Source organism: Drosophila suzukii, chromosome Y (assembly GCF_043229965.1).
Source record: "Drosophila suzukii chromosome Y, CBGP_Dsuzu_IsoJpt1.0, whole genome shotgun sequence".
NCBI lineage: Eukaryota > Metazoa > Arthropoda > Insecta > Diptera > Drosophilidae > Drosophila > Drosophila suzukii.
Genome location: NC_092085.1, coordinates 457,501 through 465,000, shown reverse-complemented (window position 1 = coordinate 465,000; position 7,500 = coordinate 457,501). Strand labels below are relative to the sequence as shown.

Genomic DNA, 7,500 nt, shown 5'->3' with positions numbered 1-7,500 from the left:
TATGTACTTTAATTAATTTTATAGTGCTGCTTGGACTACATATGGTTGAGGGTTGTAAGACTATGCTAATTAAGTTGTTTATACAAATTTTATAATGAAATTTTATAAGCATATGGTATATTATTGGATAATAATAATTTAATTATTTTATTCATAATATTAACAAATATATGAAAAACATTATCTCACATTAGTAAATTAATTTGAATGTGAAAAACGAAGAGAAATATTTTCTTTTTCAATCAAATAATACTGAGAAATGTCTAGCATAAAAAATTTATCTAGAATTGTCTCTTATTAACGATTAGAAAATAGAAAGCCGTTGACTATATTATTATTCTTCGTTGATTCGTTAGACCAAACAAATGCCATACAAATATATATATATATAAATATAACGAATTTAATAAAATGTTTTATCATTATATATAAAGAATTAATTGCAAATAAAAGTTATACACAACCTCAACTCATATGGGACTACCCCCTGAATTTAAGCATATTAATTAGGGGAGGAAAAGAAACTAACCAGGATTTTCTTAGTAGCGGCGAGCGAAAAGAAATCAGTTCAGCACTAAGTCACTTTGTCTATATGGCAAATGTGAGATGCAGTGTATGGAGCGTCAATATTCTAGTATGAGAAATTAACGATTTAAGTCCTTCTTAAATGAGGCCATTTACCCATAGAGGGTGCCAGGCCCGTATAACGTTAATGATTACTAGATGATGTTTCCAAAGAGTCGTGTTGCTTGATAGTGCAGCACTAAGTGGGTGGTAAACTCCATCTAAAACTAAATATAACCATGAGACCGATAGTAAACAAGTACCGTGAGGGAAAGTTGAAAAGAACTCTGAATAGAGAGTTAAACAGTACGTGAAACTGCTTAGAGGTTAAGCCCGATGAACCTGAATATCCGTTATGGAAAATTCATCATTAAAATTGTAATATTTAAACAATATTATGATAATAGTGTGCATTTTTTCCATATAAGGACATTGTAATCTATTAGCATACAAAATTTATCATAAAATATAACTTATAGTTTATTCAAATTAATTTGCTTGCATTTTAACACAGAATAAATGTTATTAATTTGATAAAGTGCTGATAGATTTATATGAATACAGTGCGTTAATTTTTCGGAATTATATAATGGCATAATTATCATTGATTTTTGTGTTTATTATATGCACTTGTATGATTAACAATGCGAAAGATTCAGGATACCTTCGGGACCCGTCTTGAAACACGGACCAAGGAGTCTAACATATGTGCAAGTTATTGGGATATAAACCTAATAGCGTAATTAACTTGACTAATAATGGGATTAGTTTTTTAACTATTTATAGCTAATTAACACAATCCCGGGGCGTTCTATATAGTTATGTATAATGATATTTATATTATTTATGCCTCTAACTGGAACGTACCTTGAGCATATATGCTGTGACCCGAAAGATGGTGAACTATACTTGATCAGGTTGAAGTCAGGGGAAACCCTGATGGAAGACCGAAACAGTTCTGACGTGCAAATCGATTGTCAGAATTGAGTATAGGGGCGAAAGACCAATCGAACCATCTAGTAGCTGGTTCCTTCCGAAGTTTCCCTCAGGATAGCTGGTGCATTTTAATGTTATATAAAATAATCTTATCTGGTAAAGCGAATGATTAGAGGCCTTAGGGTCGAAACGATCTTAACCTATTCTCAAACTTTAAATGGGTAAGAACCTTAACTTTCTTGATATGAAGTTCAAGGTTATGATATAATGTGCCCAGTGGGCCACTTTTGGTAAGCAGAACTGGCGCTGTGGGATGAACCAAACGTAATGTTACGGTGCCCAAATTAACAACTCATGCAGATACCATGAAAGGCGTTGGTTGCTTAAAACAGCAGGACGGTGATCATGGAAGTCGAAATCCGCTAAGGAGTGTGTAACAACTCACCTGCCGAAGCAACTAGCCCTTAAAATGGATGGCGCTTAAGTTGTATACCTATACATTACCGCTAAAGTAGATGATTTATATTACTTGTGATATAAATTTTGAAACTTTAGTGAGTAGGAAGGTACAATGGTATGCGTAGAAGTGTTTGGCGCAAGCCTGCATGGAGCTGCCATTGGTACAGATCTTGGTGGTAGTAGCAAATAATCGAATGAGACCTTGGAGGACTGAAGTGGAGAAGGGTTTCGTGTGAACAGTGGTTGATCACGAGTTAGTCGGTCCTAAGTTCAAGGCGAAAGCCGAAAATTTTCAAGTAAAACACAAATGCCATACAAATATATTATATTATATAAATCAAGCTAATTAATATACTTGAATAATTTTGAACGAAAGGGAATACGGTTCCAATTCCGTAACCTGTTGAGTATCCGTTTGTTATTAAATATGGGCCTCGTGCTCATCCTGGCAACAGGAACGACCATAAAGAAGCCGTCGAGAGATATCGGAAGAGTTTTCTTTTCTGTTTTATAGCCGTACTACCATGGAAGTCTTTCGCAGAGAGATATGGTAGATGGGCTAGAAGAGCATGACATATACTGTTGTGTCGATATTTTCTCCTCGGACCTTGAAAATTTATGGTGGGGACACGCAAACTTCTCAACAGGCCGTACCAATATCCGCAGCTGGTCTCCAAGGTGAAGAGTCTCTAGTCGATAGAATAATGTAGGTAAGGGAAGTCGGCAAATTAGATCCGTAACTTCGGGATAAGGATTGGCTCTGAAGATTGAGATAGTCGGGCTTGATTGGGAAACAATAACATGGTTTATGTGCTCGTTCTGGGTAAATAGAGTGTCTGGCATTTATGTTGGTCACTTGTTCCCCGGATAGTTTAGTTACGTAGCCAATTGTGGAACTTTCTTGCTAAAATTTTTAAGAATACTAATTGGGTTAAACCAATTAGTTCTTATTAATTATAACGATTATCAATTAACAATCAATTCAGAACTGGCACGGACTTGGGGAATCCGACTGTCTAATTAAAACAAAGCATTGTGATGGCCCTAGCGGGTGTTGACACAATGTGATTTCTGCCCAGTGCTCTGAATGTCAAAGTGAAGAAATTCAAGTAAGCGCGGGTCAACGGCGGGAGTAACTATGACTCTCTTAAGGTAGCCAAATGCCTCGTCATCTAATTAGTGACGCGCATGAATGGATTAACGAGATTCCTACTGTCCCTATCTACTATCTAGCGAAACCACAGCCAAGGGAACGGGCTTGGAATAATTAGCGGGGAAAGAAGACCCTTTTGAGCTTGACTCTAATCTGGCAGTGTAAGGAGACATAAGAGGTGTAGAATAAGTGGGAGATATTAGACTTCGGTTTGGTATCGCCAATGAAATACCACTACTCTTATTGTTTCCTTACTTACTTGATTAAATGGAACGTGTATCATTTCCTAGCCATTATACGGATATATTTATTATATCTTATGGTATTGGGTTTTGATGCAAGCTTCTTGATCAAAGTATCACGAGTTTGTTATATAATCGCAAACAAATTCTTTAATAAAACGGTGCATTTATGTATTTTTGATTTGAAAATTTGGTATAACTCCAATTACTCAGGTATGATCCAATTCAAGGACATTGCCAGGTAGGGAGTTTGACTGGGGCGGTACATCTCTCAAATAATAACGGAGGTGTCCCAAGGCCAGCTCAGTGCGGACAGAAACCACACATAGAGCAAAAGGGCAAATGCTGACTTGATCTCGGTGTTCAGTACACACAGGGACAGCAAAAGCTCGGCCTATCGATCCTTTTGGTTTAAAGAGTTTTTAACAAGAGGTGTCAGAAAAGTTACCATAGGGATAACTGGCTTGTGGCGGCCAAGCGTTCATAGCGACGTCGCTTTTTGATCCTTCGATGTCGGCTCTTCCTATCATTGTGAAGCAAAATTCACCAAGCGTTGGATTGTTCACCCATGCAAGGGAACGTGAGCTGGGTTTAGACCGTCGTGAGACAGGTTAGTTTTACCCTACTAATGACAAAACGTTGTTGCGACAGCATTCCTGCGTAGTACGAGAGGAACCGCAGGTACGGACCAATGGCACAATACTTGTTCGAGCGAACAGTGGTATGACGCTACGTCCGTTGGATTATGCCTGAACGCCTCTAAGGTCGTATCCGTGCTGGACTGCAATGATAAATAAGGGGCAATTTGCATTGTATGGCTTCTAAACCATTTAAAGTTTATAATTTACTTTATAAACGACAATGGATGTGATGCCAATGTAATTTGTAACATAGTAAATTGGGAGGATCTTTGATCACCTGATGCCGCGCTAGTTACATATAAAAGCATTATTTAATACAATGACAAAGCCTAGAATCAATTGTAAACGACTTTTGTAACAGGCAAGGTGTTGTAAGTGGTTGAGCAGCTGCCATACTGCGATCCACTGAAGCTTATCCTTTGCTTGATGATTCGATAATAAAGATGTTGCAAGCGGCATAATAATTTATGCTTGCTTGCAACGGCGCGCCACTTTGTGGTTAGCAAAAGGTCTAGTAATATAAGAGACCTATAAAAAAATCAATATATTATTATAAATAAATATTGAACAAACAAAATGCATCGTCATCTTTATTAGTGACGCGATGATAAAGTGGCAAACATATTCCATGTATAAATATTCCTATGGTATTTTGATAATGCAAGTAAAGAGGACATATATAAAAGTAAGTATATGTTCCTCCAATGGTAGCAGCGGTTGGTTGGTTGGTGTCTGCTCCTCTTATTGTTCAAAACTTATGTTATGGTAGCAAGTCTGTATCGTCATATTATTAGTGACGCGAAAAATTAGTGGCAAACAATATTCGATGTATAAATATTCCTATGGTATTAATATTCAAATGAAGAGACCATTTAAATAAAGAGGACATATATAAAAGTAAGTATATGTTCCTCCAATGGTAGCAGCGGTTGGTTGGTTGGTGTCTGCTCCTCTTATTGTTCAAAACTTATGTTATGGTAGCAAGTCTGTATCGTCATATTATAAGTGACGCGAAAAATTAATGGCAAACATATTCGATGTATATAAATATTCCTATGGTATTCAAATTCAAGTAAAGAGACCATTAAAGTACAGAGAGAGGCCATATAATAAGTAAGTATATGTTCCTCCAATGGTAGCAGTGGTTGGTTGGTTGGTTGGTTGGCGGCTGCTCCTCTTATTGTTCAAAACTTATGTTATGGTAGCAAGTCTGTATCGTCATATTATAAGTGACGCGAAAAATTAGTGGCAAACATATTCGATGTATAAATATTCCTATGGTATTGAAATTCAAATAAAGAGACCATTAAAATAAAGAGGACATATATAAAAGTAAGTAATGGTAGCGGCGGTTGGTTGGTTGGCGGCTGCTCTTATTGTTCAAAACTTATGTTATCAATATGAGTTTGGCAATACAATAAAGAAGACCAATCTAATCCATATAAGACTAAATGGATTATATGGATATGCTTAGGAAACCCATATATTAATAAAAAAAAATTTATGTATAGAAAATTATACATATATGTATTTATATAAATGAATCGTATGGATATGGCTTATAGTAGATATAATACCTTTAAGGCATATTAATGTATAATATAGTAAATATATATACGTTGAAATATAAATGCATTTTTATATATATGGCAGCATATAAGTGTCATATGAAAAATAATAGAGTTTACCCATATATCACTGAAATGAGATATATAAACCTAGTGAGGGGCGGCACTAGTGAATGAATCGTATAGATATGGCTTACAGGTATAATACCTATATGTCATAATATGGTTTAATATTATAAATATACATTTAAATATGAATGAATTGTATAGATATGGCTTTTAAATGCCATATGCATAAGAATAAATAGAATGATTAACACTTATATCACTGAAATAAGATATAAAAACCTAGTGAAGGGTGGCACTAGTACTGTAAACATGATTTTGGCAGAGCTCGGGGTAAAAAACTACTATAGGGAGGTGGTCGTTGGCGGGCCCCTCCTCGTATTGGTCAAAACCTATGTTATACATATGAGGTTGTCAATACTATAAAGAACGCCAAGCATATCCATATAAATGTATGGATATGCATACAAATCCATACAAAAGTGAAAAAAAAATAATGTATTGAAAAATATACATATATTTATATAAGTGAATCGTATGGATATGTCTTATAGGTATAATACCTATAAGGCATAACAATGTATAATCTAGCAAATATACATCGAAATATGCAGGAATTGTATAGATATGGCATATAAATGCCATATACATAAGAATAAATTGTATATCAATGCAATAAGATATATAAACCTAGTGAGGGGCGGCACTAGTAAATGAATCGTATGGATATGGCTTATAGGTATAATACCTATAAGGCATAATAATGTATAATATAATAAATATACATTAAAACATGATTGAATTATATAGATATGGCATATAAATGCCATATACTTAAGAATAAATGGTAAAATTTACCCGTATATCACTTAAACACGATATATAAACCTAGTGAGGGTGACGCTAGTACTGTAAACATGCTTTTGGAAGATAATGGGTCCAAAAACTACTATAGGGAGGTGGTCGTTGGCGGGCCCCTCCTCGTATTGGTCAAAACCTATGTTATGCATATAAGTTTGTCAATACTATTAAGACCGCCAAGCATATCCATATAAATGTATGGATATGCATAAAAATCCATACAAAAGTGAAAAAAAATAATGTATTGAAAAATATACATATATTTATATAAGTGAATCGTATGGATATGGCTTATAGGTATAATACCTATAAGGCATAACAATGTATAATCTAGCAAGTATACATCGAAATATGAAGGAATTGTATAGATATGGCATATAAATGCCATATACATAAGAATAAATTGTATATCAATGCAATAAGATATATAAACCTAGTGAGGGGCGGCACTAGTAAATGAATCGTATGGATATGGCTTATAGGTATAATACCTATAAGGCATAATAATGTATAATATAATAAATATACATTAAAACATGATTGAATTATATAGATATGGCATATAAATGCCATATACTTAAGAATAAATGGTAAAATTTACCCGTATATCACTGAAACACGATATATAAACCTAGTGAGGGTGACACTAGTACTGTAAACATGCTTTTAGAAGATCATGGGTCCAAAAACTACTATAGGGAGGTGGTCGTTGGCGGGCCCCTCCTCGTATTGGTCAAAACCTATGTTATGCATATAAGTTTGTCAATACTATTAAGACCGCCAAGCATATCCATATAAATGTATGGATATGCATAAAAATCCATACAAAAGTGAAAAAAAATAATGTATTGAAAAATATACATATATTTATATAAGTGAATCGTATGGATATGGCTTATAGGTATAATACCTATAAGGCATAACAATGTATAATCTAGCAAGTATACATCGAAATATGAAGGAATTGTATAGATATGCCATATAAATGCCATATAAATAAGAATAAATTG

The 7,500-nt window shown here is 34.6% G+C and overlaps 2 non-coding genes across 2 annotated transcripts in view; both read left to right on the top strand.

Annotated features, from left to right (window-relative positions):
• LOC139353841 (5.8S ribosomal RNA) overlaps positions 1 to 55 on the top strand; it is a 179-nt gene extending 124 nt beyond the window's left edge. Inside the window, exon 1 of the ribosomal RNA XR_011604969.1 lies at positions 1 to 55. This exon is cut by the window's left edge and continues 124 nt beyond it. This is a non-coding gene — a ribosomal RNA (5.8S ribosomal RNA).
• Positions 56 to 460: 405 nt separating this feature from the next.
• LOC139353800 (large subunit ribosomal RNA) lies at positions 461 to 4,430 on the top strand. Its single transcript, XR_011604940.1, has one exon. It is a non-coding gene; the product is annotated as a large subunit ribosomal RNA (ribosomal RNA).
• Positions 4,431 to 7,500: the final 3,070 nt, after the last annotated feature.